The 16,834-nt window shown below is 43.1% G+C and overlaps 1 protein-coding gene across 4 annotated transcripts in view; it reads left to right on the forward strand.

The window, feature by feature from the left end:
• Positions 1-1,341: 1,341 nt before the first annotated feature.
• SPSB4 (splA/ryanodine receptor domain and SOCS box containing 4) overlaps positions 1,342-16,834 on the forward strand; it is an 80,009-nt gene continuing 64,516 nt past the window's right edge. The window contains exons 1-2 of one of the 4 annotated variants that reach the window (XM_071751831.1): positions 1,351-1,915; positions 4,174-4,350. The gene's annotated coding sequence lies outside the window, so the exon portion shown is untranslated. Of the gene's footprint in view, positions 1,916-4,173; positions 4,351-16,834 lie in introns of all 4 variants that reach the window. The other 3 variants (XM_071751830.1, XM_071751832.1, XM_071751829.1) reach the window with 3 other exon arrangements.

The following is a 16,834-nucleotide window of genomic DNA, read 5'->3' on the forward strand; positions in this document are numbered from 1 at the left end:
GGTCTCCATAGAAGGGATGCTGTCATTATTCAACACTTTTTCTACCCACGTGGCATGTGGGAAACACAGAGTTTTACTGCAACTTGTACTGAAGAGTTCTTGACTGAAGACTCTCAAAGAATTTGTAGAATTTCCTCTGCATTTTTTTATAGTGTAAGCATGGGTACTTCTCTTGTCTGGCTGTTCTCTGCTAGAAGCCTGTCTGAAGATTTTAGTAAGAAATAAAAATAATGTAGAAATATCACTGTATTAGAGTAGGTGAGAAATATCTTGCCTTCTCTGGATCCAGAAGTATAAAGCATAGTCAGAAGAGCAGAAGTTGAGGAAAAATACTTCCTTGTGTAAACTCTTCCCCTTCATCATATTTGACTGTTTCGCCCTGGAAGACACATTGTGGTCTCTTATACAAATTTCTCTAAAGTCTCTGGGAGAGGTTAATTTAGTTGTGGGGTGGGAAGTGCAGAGATGCCATGAGGAGATGCAGCATCGGACGTGTCTGGAGCTCTGCCCTGAACAGTGTGCTTGTGTGAGAGGGAAGACCTAATATCTGTATAAACCTGTGCTGGTGTTTCTAGTTGGGTGTAGGGGTATGATTCAGAGCCAGAGATGATTAGGATTAGAATGCACTGGTTTTCAGGTTGGTATTTACTGGTATTAATGAGCAGTGGTGGAAGCGCTCACCTTTAGACTGCTTTGTAACCCGCACTGGTTTGACAGGACTTGCCTCGCCTCTAGCCTTGTAAACTCGACTCTTACCTAGAAGTATTTGTTTGGTTTTGACATCTAAAAGTTTAATTAGACCTTCACCTGCATGCGTAATGCCTGGAAAGATCAAATAATGCAAGAAGCCCCAAGAATATACACGCTTTGTTTATCGGAAGCCCCCGTGTGCTCTCTGCCCTGTGCGCAGCTCCAGCTCTCCCTTGCAGCCCGTGAGATGCACTAGCGGGATTTTGGGACGTTTCCCTGTTGTTCCCTGCTCAGGGAGGCGAGCTGCCTGCCTAGCTGCCTTCCTGCTTGCTTTCCTGCTTTCCTGCCTACTTTCCTGCTTTCCTGCCTGCTCCGCTCCCTTCCCGCCCTCAGCCGCCTCCCGGCCGCGCAGCCCGCGCGCTCCCTCACGCCTGGAGGGCTCCGGCGGCGGCGGGAGGGAGGGAGGGCGCTGGCGCCTTGCCTTGCCTTTGACCAAAAGTTTTGTAGGTGCCCGAGGGCGAGTTTCACGCGTGGACTGTTGGGGGCTGGCGGGGTGAGGGGTGCTGGGGTGCTGCGCTGCTGCTCCAGCGCCGCGCTGCGACCGCGGGTCCGGGGTGGGGCGGGGGGGAAGGGGCGTCGCCATCTGCTGTTAATTCCCCGGTCATTGGATTAGTAACCCGCGGTGATGAGATCAGCGGGATCGGCTTTCGCTCGGGGGCCCGGCGCTCGCCGCGCTCCCCAGCTGCGCCGGCTCTCGCATGAGGCGGCTGCGGGCGGCCCAGGGGGAGGCAGCGCGCACAAAGCCCGGTAGCCGCCACAGGCTGCCTCCCGCCTCGCCGCCGCCCCCGGCACCGGGCGGGGCTCCCGGGCGGCCCGGCCCGGCCCAGCCCAGCCGAGCAGAGCAGAACAGAGCGGGGCTGCGCCGCCCCAAGCCCCGGAGCCGCCCGCAGCCCCTCCGGGCCGGGCCGCGGGTTGCCCGACTCTCTCCGGCTCTCCCCGGGGCAGCGGCTCGCTCTGGCGTGGAGGCAGCGTCTGGAAGCGGGCGGCGGAGATCGGCGTCCCATCGGTGTCCTCCCGGGGAGAGAGAGCGCTGTGTGAAGGGGACACTCCTGCAAGTCACAGCGGCTGGGTTCGAGTTTGTTTACTTGTGACTCCGTCTCGCCCCCCGCATTCTCCTCCTGGTGGCGTAGCGGATCGATAAGAGGTGCTTCGATGGGTTTTGATGGTAAGTTGGCGATGGGAGGGTTCTCCTGTTCCTGGGAATTCTGTGTTTTGTTGCAGTGTGTGGAGATGAGCGTTTTTTGTTAAAACAGTGCTGTTTTCCGAGCTAGTGTTCAAGTAAACACCCTTCTTAAATATTTTCTGTTGTCTAATACAATGTTTTACATTACTGTAGAAATTCTGAGCTAAAGAAAAGAATTATTTGTAGATGTTAGCTAAGATTTTTTTGGTTCTTATAAACCGAGGGGTTTCTTTGACTTTGCATGGGTGAAAGCAAAGCTTCTTGCTTAGCGATGGCCACAAGCTAGTATTTTACAATTTTTTTCAGGCACTAAAAGCCAGGCCTTAGTTCAACTGTTCAAGCAGATCTGAAATGCTTAACTATCTTCTCAGAAAGGGTAAGAGGCAAGCTGAAGCTTTGTCAAGTCAAGCCCGAGTTTGTTTGCAAGTCTTGGGTTTCAACAAAGAAAGGTATTGACTGAATTTGCCCTCCCGTCACTTCTGAGAACTCCCAGCCGGGCAGTGGGGTTTGCTGCTTTTGATAGAAGCTGGTCCTGCAGCAGGACCGAGGGCTGGGCAGCCCCACACTGCTCCCGCACTCACTCCTGTCCGTCCCTGAGGAGAGGGCTTCGCGAGGAGGGAAGCCAGGGGAGTTCGTGTCGCAGCATCCATGCTTGGAAGCAAATGGGTTTTATTTCTTTGTGTTTAGGGCTTGGAGCGTGGGCTCCTGGGGGGGGGGAAGCGTCCTCTACAGAGTGGTGGCCAGCTGCTACTTCAGTTGCTGGTTTGGTGTTGGCTGCAGCCCTTCGATGCTTAAGCCGTAACTGATATTTTATCAGTGCTCTGTTTGCTTTGGGTGACAGAAGCAATCCCTGATAAGGTATCTCCATGTTGTGAACGAGGTTATCCTCCGGGGAAAACAGAGCCCCGGAGAATTCCTCTTCATTCTTGTGGCTGAAACTGGCGTGGCTTGCACAGTGTATTGCAAAGGATGCTACATTTTTAATGTTGTTTCTGTAACTAAAGCAGCCGCTCAGGGACGTGAATATCAAATTGCCGTTAGATTATTTGGTGCTGCTGACAGAGTAATGCCAGATACAGTACATTCTCTTAACAACAAGAGGAAGTTTTGTAACTGGCCTTGATAGTGGAAGTCTACTTTTCTTGGTAGCTAATATGCCTCAGTGTCTTGTTGCTGACTCTGGATGTCCTTGGATGACTGTCTTGTGCCTCGGTGTCCCTGCCAGGGCTAAAGGGTGGCCCGGCACTTCCCTGCGTCACAAGGATGATAAAACTTCACAGCTCCGTGCCTTGTGGGGCCCTCCTGTGGGTGTTGCTCTGGAAGTACATACTGGTGCTGTTAGTGTTGGATCCCGGTGCTCACACCGATACCATCCCACTGGTGTGCTTTCTGGACTTCTGTTTTTCTTTGCAAATGTCAATTCAGGCAGCTTTGAAACACCAGGCTTCCTGTTCGACAGGCTCTGGGACTTGGGAGTAATAAAGCAGTGCCCCCTTTTTGCAAGGAACTTTTCAAAGTTGTGAGATTTTTGTTGGGTTTTGTTTGTTTGTTTGTGGTTTTTGATAGAAACACAAAACCCCCTAGTGAAGGACTAATTGAATATCTTGCTTCTTGAAAGAACCAGAACTTCTGATTTTTCGTTTGAGCAAATTACAGTAATTTCTGACTCACGTTTATGCAGCATAGGAATTTCTGAATGATGAGCCATCTCCTGCGACCCCACAAGCAGCAGCTCAAAGACTTGTCAGGCTTCATTGTTGCTGTGTAAACTTCTGTAATGGATTTTCCATGTACCAAGAATAATTGAGCAAGCTATTTTTGCCTCATTTTCCTTTGCTGTGACTGCCCCTCTACTGTGTATGGGTCACTGTCATCTTTTTGTGGGGAAGGAAAATAATTTTCACAGTGCATGTCGGTGCCATATCTCAGAACCCCATGCAATGGTTATTTTGAGTTGCCTCTTTGAAATTCAGGCACCTGGAGACTTTTCCTTTGAGGAGCTGTTTTTCTTATACATTTGAGGCATAGTGACAGCAACTGAGGAGTAAAGCAGAGCATGTTTTCTTAAGGTGTTAGTCGTTAAAAAAATTTCTTTAAAGTGATTAGCAACACCATGCTAGAAACCCAGCTGTCGTATCCCTGTAATTTTTTTTGATCAAGAAGAGGAAGTTGGAGAAGGGATGCCTGTATAAAACTCAAGTTCTGCAAGTCATAATGTTTTGGCTGTCTTCTCTCTCTAGCTTGTGTGACTGCTCACTAGTGCTACCCTGACTTCCTTTGCTCCCTTCTCCTTGTTCTGGGCAACATCACTTCAGAGCAGATTTGAGGTTTTCAGAATGCTCCCACACGTGGTAAATCCCAGCTTGAAAAATGGTAACACAGAATGACCTTGATACTCACTTCCATTTCCTCCCTTGGTTAGTGAGGATAAATGCACTCTTCTCCTTAATAGAATATCCGTGTAAAGGAAATGTAGCTGTATTTTCATTTTAGCAGGCTTCCGCGAGCAGAGCTTTGACGTAAAAGTTGCTGGACTTCATAAATTGTGTCTTAAGGCCAAGGCAAGGCTGCTGGTGGGGCAGAGCAGAGGCAGGGGTACCAGGCTTTCTGATGTCTTCCAGGAGCAATCTTGGGCTTCTGGCTCGAGCTGTGTAGGGCTCCATGATGGCAAAACTCTGTTTAGATGGACACAGCGAATTTAGTCTTGCTAAGCTTGGAGACTAATGGAGATGTAGGCTGCACATATTGCCCTGGGGTCTTAAAGTATTTGAGCCATTTTCTTGGAGGAGGGCAATGCTTAAGGCTGCCTATTGAACAGGTAACTGATTTTTTTAAAGTCAGAACTCAATGTGAGGTTGCTATGTGTAGCTAAATATTTGCTAATAATTCTGGAAGTTATTTGTGTTGGACTTAACTATTGAAAACAAACATATGCTGTGGATTGAAACTTGCCGGACCAGATAGCTACCTCACCCACATGTATCTTTGGCGGGATTGTGTACATGCTAGTGAATTTGTGTCACTCCCTGCAGCACATGCATCCTTCAGGGATGTCTTGAACCTTTGCAAGTTAAGCTGGAACTTATAGCTGATGTGCAGTTGTGCTATAGGGTAAGATGTCCATGTCTCATGTGCTTCCTGGAATAGTAGTTTATGGCTTCAGACTTCTTTAACTACACCCAACCAATGCTCAGGTTGTTTGTGGGGGTTGGTTGTTTGGTCAGGGAATTTTGCTCATTTCCTTTTTTGCTTTGAAAAGCTGTGTTTGGGTCACTAATGTGGTTGGTAGGCCAAATCCTGTGGCTTGACTAGGGTACACCACTCCAGATGGGCAGGATCCAGAGTTTACTAGTAAGGAACAATCAACTGCTGTCCTTTGCTTTCAGGAAGTTATTTTGTTCAAGCTACTGTTGCTTGAAGACAGCTGTGTAGTTGCCCTGTGCTCTCTGCAGGGCTGCAGGATTTGGAATGGTGAGTGTTATCTGACTCCTGCTTGAAGATGATGTCGGCATGATGTCAGGAAATGCCTTTGCCTCTCCTCAGCTGCTTGGTCTGCTTTACAGTCCTTCAGGCTGTATAGTGGTAAAATTAGGGTTTACTATTTTGTGTATGTGTGTGGAAAGATGACAGTAAAATGGATGGCATCCATGATTTAGCAAGGAAAAATCCCTACCCTGAAGACATATAATTTTAAAGCAAAGCTTGAAGAAAACAGTGCACCCAAGTAGCCTTGGTGGCAGCACAGAAAAATTCATCAAAGAGGGAAGCAAGAAAAACGTGGCCTTATATTGTGGGAACAGTGCTGTGTAACAGAGCAGTGCTTGTGGGGTGCCATGGCTTTGAGCTAAGAACTGCACTTACAGTTTGACTGAAAATATTTGGTTAAAATCTGATGGCTATATACTGGCTACCTCTCTCTACTGAACACTGGGCCTATCCATCAGGAGTGTTGGGTAAAGCTGACTTCCTTCCTACTTTTGGTTCCCTTTGAACCAAAAATGGAGTAATGGCAAGTACTAGCTTATTTAGATATCTGTGTGTGCATATATATTTAGATTTGGTGTGTGTGTGTTCTTTTAAAGGAACGTTGTCTTAGCCTCAGACACCAATGCAGTGCAGCTTCGAATGTGTGCAGTGGCCGAAGTACAGAAATTTAACGAAATTTTCTGTGTTTTGTCCTTAGCAGGAAACCCAAAACAAAACAAAAACAACAAAACCCAAACAGATGAGGGAGTTTATATCTGGTTTACTCCCTTTGTAACAAATGAAGTACTTCTAAACACAGCTTTGGCCTAAATCTGTTTGTACTGAAGTCACTTGAACTTAAACCAATGCTGAACAATATTCTGTTTTAATTTTTTGCTTCGCTCTGCTTATTTTGTGAATCTTTGGGTTGAACATCCCTGACTAATCCTGCTCATGAGTGGTGTCAGATGACAGGTTTTATTGTGTTGCACTGCAGAGCACGGGTGACTTAGCAACTTTATCTCGGAGGATTTGTCAGAGGCTGAAGTGACAGGTTTGCTTTGGTGTGCAGCACAAAGCCCGGCAATGTATGAAATCCATCTCTGAGCTGATTGCAAACTAATTCATTCAGAGCTGTACAGCAGGCTGGTTGGTTGAGTCTGCTTTCTTGATTTAAATATGTGCATTTCCAAAAGCTTCTTCAACTACTGCCTTTCTCATCTTACCCCATTGCTAAAATCTGGCACGCACTTGTCTTCTGATAGACTGGGTCATCCCTTTCTATGCTAACAGTTCCCTAAGAAGATTTTTGGAAGAGAGAAAAAAGATTGCCAGTGTTTATGCTGTCTTGTCAGAAGGAGGAGGATTTCCTTCCTGCAGAAACAGGTCAGTGCCCTGGAGTCAGACCAAGGTCTGCACTGCCTTGCTGCCCATGGTGGGGCAGCTGCTGGGCTTCATGCAGGTGGGCTGGGTAGCTTTGAGCCACCTTGTCCAGAAGGTGCTATTAAAAGGACTGGTGACTTGCACTTTGCTATTGTAGTTCTTGAAGTAGTTTTTCTGCTTGGTACCTGAAAACAGCAAAGCTCTGTGTGAGGAGCAAAGGAGAGGCTGATACCTACAGACTATCCAAGCTCCTCCTACACCAAACGGCAGCAGCTACCTCATGTGACTTCCAGTTTTTCTTGTTATTAGACTACAATATTCAGTAGTCTCAGCAGTGTCCTTCCATTTCTTTTTAAATTCAGTAGTCTTTGTTTAAAGTGGTGTTTCCTGAATATTTTCAAAGTGGCTTATTTAGAATTGCTCTTTCAAGAGGGTGTTAATCACGTGAGGGGACTCGCATGGCTTTAGGCACGGCAAGGGGTGGGATTTTTCAAAACTGCCCAAAGGTTTAAGTACTCAATTGTCCTTTACTGTTTCTCCTCTATCTCTTCTTCAATTAATGCAGAAATAAATTTTCTCCAGTGTAGGACTACATTTTTCATTAGTTATTGGATGTCATAATTTTAAAAGAAAACCTTGCTGCACAAAGTATTTACTTTGTCATGTGCCACATGTCAGTGGCCCATTCCATACAGAGAGGGTGCTGTCCACAGAAATCCTGAAGAGGATAGTCAAGCAGTATGAGTTTGGGTTTTGTTTTGTTTAAAAAAACATTCTGAAAAACAGTTTTACTAGCAGAGGTTCAGAAATGGCTTGGAAGAAAGTTAATTGTTTCTATCTTTGAACAACCTATTCCCCAAAATCTTGAGTTTATTTCATAATTAAACTTCAGATAAAAGCCACACAGTGCACAGTTTGTCAGTGATTACTGTATTACTTCACAGTTGAGAAAATGCTGTGGCAATCAAACCTATGTGTAGTCAAGGAAAGAGTTGGGTTAAGTGTTAGATAAAGGGAAATTTTAATACAGAATTTTAATGATTTTATAACCTACTACCTAAATTATAAAAGATTCCTTGTTTTGAGAATTACTTTAAGGGTAGCTATGGACCATGGAACCTTAAGGGTAGCTATGGAACAATCTAGCAGCCAATACTGATACTTTGGAAATTTTGTTTTCCAAGCTAAATAATTTAGGGTCCAATTCCAGAATAAGCTCTGCTGTGTTCCTCACCAGAGGCTGTCGTGCTTTTTGCAGCAGAATCATTGTAGTATTTTGAACTGAATTTAAAAATAAAATTCATATATTAAATAATTCGTATGACTGTTCTTTGCTCAGTGATGTTATTACATATAATTTTGTAGTGTGTCCTGCATTTGCTTTCATTTATGTGAATTGCTGCCTCAAGTTAAGAATGATCCCAAAATTCATTGCTGCTAATCTAGGAATTTAAAAGCTAAAATTGAAATCTGGTCTTTATGTCATTGTTCATGATGTATTATTTGCTTCTCTGGACCTCAACACCTAGTTGAGGTTAAAAAAAGCCTATTAAAATTTAACTACTCAATTTGTTTGGTTATCTTCAAAGCTTATCCTTATGTAACCTGCATAGAGATTGACTTGTAGATATTTTTTCAGATTTGTGTGACATGTTTGCAAGGGGAACCGACCATCTGTTCCCTATGGTTTATCACTTGTCTGCCTGGACTTCAGTTGAGGACCTCAGTGTGTGGTGCCAGCATGTACTGAACTTTGTAATTATTTTGGGGCCCCAAGCCCAGTTCACTTGAGCAGGGTCATTATTTTATCCTTTGCATAGGAAAGCAGCATCAGTGTGCCCTTGGGCAGGTGTTGGGCAGACTGATAAATTCTGAGCTTTGATGATTTCATCCCATGCTTTAGCAAAGTCCCAGTCTGTGGAGCAGAGGTGGTAATTTTGGTGGTGTGACCTCACAAGGAAGATGAGGTGCATTATGTCATCTTGCTTTCATGAGGTATGATGCAGCATAAAGAAGCAAATGTAATATTTTCCACGCTTTTGTTGCACATATTGTCGAGCATGTCAGACAGGACAAGTTGTTTGAACTAAAGAGGATGGCACATCAAAGTGTATAAAAGACAGCCAACGTTGCTACCTGACCTCATTTTGGCTGTGTTGCTGCCTGTTAACATCACACCCGCTTTGTGCCAGCTGTTGACTGTGTCCCTGCATTTTGATATTGTCAGTTTCTGCTGTTAACATCTGGCTAATACCTGCTGTGGTAGTCTCACTTCTAACTCAGTGGAGTGGTCATTCACTAAGTGTTCATACAGCCCTTGGTTTTGATCTTGTAAGATGAGGGTTTGTTTTCTGTCATCTACGGTATTCAAAGACAAATAATGCGTTCAGGTCGCTGATTGTTTAAAATGATTAAAGGATAAAATAAAGCAATTCCTTTGTTCTTTGGAAGTGAGGACATAACTGTTTCCAGTAGTCTAGAAAATCTTAAGCTCGTTCATTGATGGCTTGTTTAGACTAAGATACTGTGTTGTAAATGCAGTAATCGTCTACCAAAGATGTGAGAATGTGCTCAGGAAGGATTTGTTGCAACTTGTATCCTATCTTATCCTTTGAGGTTTAAATATAACAAGATCTATTCAGCAAGCATGAGCATGAGACCCGGAATATGTACTGGCTGTTCTTAAGTTTCTTAACGTTCTTATTAATGGTATGTGAAGCATAATGTGTGGGTGGAGAGAAGGGAGGGAAGGGAGGCTCGCCTGAACAATAACTCTCCTGGGAGCCCTGTACTGGAGCATGGATGTAGTGGGAGGAGGGAAGGAAAGCACAAGTTCTTGGAGGTTCACCTAGATTAAAGGCGACTGATTTGTTCAAAGGACAAAGCTTAAGTATTCGTCAGGATTTAAAAAAGAAATGGGAAGTGAAAATAGGCAGGGTGCACAAATTAAACTGTCAGAATTGCTGCAGGGTACTTCTCTGATGCTCAGTGTCTTGTGGGGAATCAGCACTGATGTGTTGACACACCTTGCCTTGCCTCAGTCAGCTTCAGTGGCATGGCAGGAAGCACATGAGGCTGCTGCTGCCTAGGATGCATGTACAGGGATACAGCAGTCCTTCAGATTATTTTTGCTCCTCCTCCCCACCCCCCTTTTTTTATAGTTGGCTTGTGTTTCCTACTCTCAGACCTTGTAACAAGAATCAGCCATTTATTGTTACTCACACACCTCTTTCTAGCGTTGCTGGATGTCTGTATGTGCCAGGCCATCTCAGTTTGACTGTGGGAAGAAGACACCAAAGGGAAATGCAAGCTAAGCCTGAGGTTAAGCAGAAATGTGACTTAGTAGTAAACACTGCCTGGTGTGCGTTTATCAAGGAGATGTGTGAGGACACTGCTTCTCTTTACCTGTAGCTAGAGGTTGCTGGGGCAGATAGATGGATTGTTGGTGTAACATAATTCCAGTGTCTGGAGGCCTGACATCCCATTTGCTTCTGCAAATGGGTGAAGATAGTGACTTAATGCAGAAGTGTTTTCCTTTTCATTTTGGGTGTCGTAAAGAGTGGGAAAACCACTGCCTAAATCTGGTATCTAAATTTAGATGTCTGAATTAGCACTTCAGGAAACATAGCAGTGAGTGTAGCAAGCAGCTCAGTTCCTCTGGAGTGCAGGGAGCTCAGGCACTTAACTCATTCAGGCATCCAAACTGTGCAGAGCATCTCTTGAAACCTGTTGTGACAAATGTGTGTGGAGTGCTTTCTCTGGATGTCCTTACACCCAGGCACACCTGGCATTTGAATACAGATTTCATCAGAGAGTTCCCACTGAAGTGGTCATCACAATGGGTTTTCTGCTTGTACTTTTTTGTTATAAATACTTTGTATACGGTGGTTTCTGCTTCCCCAGCTGTTCTGTGTTTGGTTTCCTAAGTGGTAAGAAATGTGGTATGCTGAAATCACAGCTCAGCCTGATAGTCTATTGTACAAATTAAATTGTAAGGGAAAATTCAAGCAGTTACTGTATTGCAGCAAAGATGTGTGGGTTGATGGTTTTGGTAGAATTTAGGTCTCATGGTGCAAGAAGAAATGTTTATTACATTTAATAATTAGCTTTTGAAATAAAGGGATTATCTTTCATTTTAATCACTCTGCCTTAATAGCAGGGAAGAAAAATCATCATCTGGTAAGAGTCCCAGCTCTGTTTTTAGTATTTTCTGGAATGACATTTTAATTGAATTTTTTATTTATGGGACTGATACTTAAAACTTGTTATTCTCATGAGTCCTTATCTGTTCCCCCACTGTATAGTAATCAGCTGTATTTTTAAGAGTGTAAGCATCTGTCCTGCTCATTTTGCCAAAGAAAAATTCAGTAAATGATTTTTTTGTGAGGAGAATTATCACTTCTATTGGTCATTTTTAATGTGTATCTCTAATATTCAGCTACACTTCTCTTGTTAACACAAACCATTATATAGTTGTTTTATATCCAGTACGTGAATAGCTTGTGAATAAATAACAAAAGTAGGTTTAAATTTCATGCCTATAGCAAAACTAATGGATGATAATCAGTATAATGGTTGATGATAGATTGTACCCTGCCAGCAGGGAACTTGTGCCCAGAAAAAGTAACAGAAGATCAGGAATGGCTGGAGACTGGTTGGTGAATGTGTTCTCCAGATGCTTTCTTAATTCCTTCAATTAACTTGATTAAGCAGCTTAGCTTAAATACGCAGAATTTGTGACTTGGAAGTTCTCCCATGTAGTATTTTCCCATTGCCTTAGGAATTAATTCCTTTAATATTTCATCTGTGTGAAGCAGGCAGCCTTGATTGCTCCTGTGTCTTGCTTGCATAGATGTGAGATGCTGTGTACTTAGTATGAGAGGCACACACAGGGGTGGTTTTTCCCTCTGTGCTATTTGGTTTAGGCAGAAGTAATAAATTAGTGATTTCTGTACAGTGCAATTGAATGGAGACTAAGTACCTTATTTTTTATTAGTATTGAAATTTACCCCCTGCTTAGTTAACTTGGAATCCTTTCAGCAGAGGAAAACATGCCCTTTTTTCCCTTCGCCTTTTCCTTCACTTCAGAGCTGTGTTTCATAGAGCCAGGTTAGCCCTGAGTGCCATCCTCAGCTCCTATAGCTATGGTAGAGCCTGGCCAAAGCAGTGACTGAGAAGATCTTATACATTGGATTTCTTGCTAAAGAATGCTGTGTGTTGTGCTCCAGTTACAGCATTTAAAGGTGTGTTTTCTCACTCCTTTTGGGTGTCCATGTTGGCTGCAGCTGTGGCACAGTTCAACAATTTAATTTTTTTTTTTCTTTTCTACACTCCTAGGTCAAATGGGTGCTCTTGTATTCCACCTTTTTAAGGCAATGGTTCCCAAGGAAGAGAATTGCTCTCGGAGAACACTTTGGAATATAATTCAACTTCATAGCTGTACCTCCAGTGTACTTACTGGGTGACTTGGTACATCCTGTTCCCTACCCAAAAGCTTTGTCTTCATAGTGTTTGATAGGGAATGGGAATAGGGGTGTTAGAGAGGAAAGTGAGATGATAGCAGAGGATTTCTGTCAATCTCTCCTTGAGCTTTCCTCAAGGTTGTTTTCTCCCTTTCTAGTAAGAATGGTTATGTTATAGTGTCCTCTGTTTTTCAGAGGACAGAAAGTGGCCTGAGATGACACCCGATAGTACCAGAGAACTCACCCATTAGTAACCACTGCAGAGCAAACCTAGACTGACTTCTTGGTGTTGTGGTAGCCTGAAGTTCTGTGTGGCTCATCTTCTGTGTTTTCAGTTGCTGACCCAACAAAATCTTGATTTCCAAATTACATGTCTCCCCACTGGCTTCTGACTTGCCCTCCCAGTTCCCAGTGTGGTACATGGCCACATGTTATTTTGAGGTTTTCTGAATAAATACATCTTTTTCAGTATTAGAAGTAGCAGTTTCTCACATAGGTTGTCTTCAAATCCATGCAGCAGCTTTGGAAACGGGGATCTGTGTTTATAATTGTGTTGGTTTGGGTTTTTTTTCTGGCAAGAATTTCAGAGAAGACCCTTACACAACTTAAACAGCCTTTTCTCCTCCCCTTGATTATGCTGTGCTAATCAAAGTCATTACATAAACGTTTTGATAATAACTGGTGAGTGTGTAGCTTGGGGCTGAGCCAAGGATCTGCTATCTAACAAAGGGTGGTGGCTGAGTATGTGTGATTGCTTGTGTGATTCCTCTCTTTCCAGCAGTGCCAGGTGGGCTGGACTTGTCTTAAGGACCTTTACTGTGGACACAGAAGTGAATGGAAGCTATGCTGATGAAACCTCTGGAGTATGATCAGGACAATTCACAGGGAAAAGAGTTCTAAAGATGGAGGGGGCTCAAAGCCTCAATTCTTAAAAGAAAACCTGACAGGGACATGCAAATAAAGTCTTACCTTCTGTTATGAAGTGAAATGAGTTTGGTGTAGAATCTTGGGTCTTGATAACTAATGGAAGCCAGCTAGCTTTTACAAACTACTGAAATTACAAAATTGAAATTATTTTGGGGATGTTTCAGCTTTTTGTGAATAGTGGAGTTTTACTATGAGAGCAGATTCAAGTCCATCAGGAAGGCTGTATGATTAAGCAAACCACATGTGGCTTCCAGGTATTAAATCAGCTGATGATGGGATGTGTAGGGAAAGGGCTAGGGGTGGAGAAGAAGTAGGGGTGGAAAGGAGAGTGAGACAGGAAAGACCGGGATTGTAACAGAAGGCCCTTTGCTGTAAATCTGTGATGCAGATGATATGCAGGGGAATTGAAAATACCTGTTTTTCATTCCTTTCCTCACTGTGGGAGGAGATCACTGTTCATGAAAGAGATTCTTCAGTTAGGTAGAAACATTCATAAACTTGTGGATTTTAGAACTCATTTAACTTCCATACTGCATAAATATTACTATATTTAAACTTGGGTCAGTTTTTGATCTGCCTTTACTGTAAACTGCAACAGAGTTAGTGATTCCGACTATGATTAGTAATTTCCATCCTTGCACAATGCTTCTGGGAACAGTAAATGTCAGTTTGTCTCCTGAAAGACTGTTTGAAACTTAAAGCCCCTCAGATTTTTACTGTCTTTAGATAGGCTTTTTTCTTAACCTGTTGGCTGAAGACTTTGCCTTCCTCTGCTGAAGCAATTCGTAGCATTTGTGCAGTTTCCAGTGTGGTTATATACTCAACAGTAGGGTGGTTTGTATGTGACTTCCAAGTCTTTTGCAATAGTTAGCCATAGTTTCCTTGATAAATTAAAATTTGCATTTATGCTGATGTGAATACTTTGGTTTGCCATCATATGATTCTGGAAGGATGTTTGTGTTAACCAACTCAGTTTTATCTTGCCTGTGCTGTTCTTGATGCTGTGTTGAACAAAACCAGGTCTAGCTCTGGCAAAGTTGAAAAAAGAATAATTTTCCCAATGTTTGTTTGTGGGCCACATTGAGTGTTGTATGATTTTATAACTGAATGGGAAAGTTGGGGTTTTTTTTGTCCTAGAGGTAGTCCCTTTTAAACATTTTAATATTTCTACATGTTACTTTTATTCTTTATTATGCTGGAAATCCCATCAAGATGGTCTGTATAGCTCAATGCAGTTTAGGGTTTCTCGTGTTTTCCCAGAATTAAACCCTCAGAATTATGTTGTTGTTTACATTATACCTGTTGATGGAATTCAGCTGTTATTTACTGATGTGCTTTCTCTTTGTGCATAGTGCTACGGAGCCACATTTGGACTGAGCCTTTTTTGATCCAGGCAAAGTCTGGGTTATTGGAGAATTGGTGTCTGGTACATTCTGAGTGTGTCTTGAAGATTTTTTGCAACAACATCAAATATGGGGGTTTGTGCAAAGATGTATTAGAGCATTCTCAGTTTTATATAGCTTTCACAAGATTTCTGGAATGTGTTGCTAGTTATATTATTTTGGTGACAGTACACCTAGAGATTGAATAATACTATCTTTTTATTCATATGAAAACTTGCATCTTGGTACAGTTTTCTTCCAAATAAGAAGTCCTTTGTTGTTGTTGTTTCCCCTTTTCCTCCAATGCATTGAAGAATGAAATATTATTAGTAATTTATTGCTACAGATTAAATGTCTCTTGAAAAAAAATTCTCTATGGAAGAGTGCTTAGCAGCAGAAACTTAAGTGTGAAGGTATTTTGGGTAATACAGATCTTGTGTTTGAGCTTACAGATCATAGTCTCTGTTGAGACTCCTGTAGGTAAGCATAAAGCTGGTTTATTTTTATCCATACCTCTATTAGGAAGTCCAGTGCGGGTTTTTTTAAAGTACTTTCCTGTGTTCAAAAATACTTGGAATTGTTGGCACTTGTGACATTAAATCCTTCTAGTCTGTACACTGTTAGGTCATTAGGAAAGCAGTGTAAATGCTACTCAGAGTAGCAAATTCTTTTGCTATGGCTTTCCTTAGCTGGAAGATTGAGATTACCCTGATTTTAATACTGGAAACAGACTGAGATACTACTTCTCTGTAGCACACTATTTGAAAAAGCAGACTTTCTGCTGAGTCTGGCTCTAGTACAAAGGAAGATCCAGAAGGAAAATAACATTCCATGTAGCCTTCATCCTCAGCCCATCCTGGGTTCTCACTTGAGGCATCCCTGGTGTCTTCAGGAGTTGCTTTCTCTTGAGGTGGAGACATAACCGGCTGTAAATCTTTTAACTCCTTAAATCGCTGTGGCCTTTCTCAGCCTCTCCTGCATTACTAAGTGCCCCATTTCCTAAATTAATAGCAAACACAAATGAAAATACTGCTCTGTAAAATCGGAAAGATCTTATGTGCATAAGGAAAATCAATTTTGTTGCTTGCAGCTCAGGCAGTTTGTTTCTCTGATATTACTTTCTCCATCATCCTCATTTGTCTGTGCAATTGTTCTCTAGTGACAGATGGGCTTCAGCAGAGGCATGTGTTTAAGAGAGATGAAATTCATTGTTGCTTAAAAAAAAAGTGTCAAGTTTTTTGGTTGTTTTTTTTTTTTTTTTGAGAAAACTTCTATTTAACAGGAATTTGAATTGTCTTTTTGTTATCTTTCAAAAGCTGTGACTTCATTTGTCACCTAACCTGGGAAATACAAAATCATCCCCATGATCTGAATTAGTGATGATGCTTCCTTAAGATTATATAAAGTCTGTTTATTTGATTTCTGTTCTTTGAAAGAAGTCACTTGAGAAGCCGCAGGTCTAATGAAACGTTGCTTCCTGGATCTGTGTCCTGTGACTGACTTGAAGTCTTTAGAACACTTTGCCTGCAGTTACAGCTTTGAAATGAGCTCATTGTCGTCTGGGTTCCTTGGCAAGATACAGACTCACAGCCCTGCCTGATCCTCTGTGGGGTCACTTCCACGATGTCTGTCATCTCCCCAGCTGCCCCTCCTGTAGGAGCAGAGTTATCTGTGAGCCTGCTGCTGTAGTGTCAGATTTGGCTGATGGTGGCTATTGACTGAAATCGTGTGGGGGGAAGGGTTAGGAGGGATGCAGATGGTGTGATTGTGTAAGCCTATTTTCCCATTAAACAAAAGAATACCCTTTTGTTCAGGATCGAACTTGTTCTCCTGCATTCATCTTCTACATGTTTGTGCTAGTACAATGGCTGGGTTCCCTCCAGCCCTGCCCTCCCTGCTCCCAATGCAATCCCAAGCAGCAGGAATGGGCCTGAGCCCTGCAAAAGTTTGTGGCTCCCCTACAAGAGCTCACCCATGGTTTGTCTGAGGCAGCCTTTTTGGGCATCATCTCCCGCTCAGTCTGTTCAGCTTGGTGCTGGGGGTAGAATATCTTCAAGTCTTGTCTGTTGTGTCTGGCCAGAGACACAATCTGGTTTTGGCACTGGAGTCTGGCAGCACTGTTGGAAGTTTTAAAGCCATCCAGGTCAGATCAGAAACTCTGCCTCTAATGGGCTGCTTCAGCTGGAGCATCCGATGGGTTTGCTTCTGGCCCACAAAAGTGAGAGCATCTGACAGGTATTGTTTGTATGCTGCCATTTCAATTCAACTGAAAATGAAACAAA

This window comes from Heliangelus exortis, chromosome 9 (assembly GCF_036169615.1).
Source record: "Heliangelus exortis chromosome 9, bHelExo1.hap1, whole genome shotgun sequence".
Taxonomy (NCBI): domain Eukaryota; kingdom Metazoa; phylum Chordata; class Aves; order Apodiformes; family Trochilidae; genus Heliangelus; species Heliangelus exortis.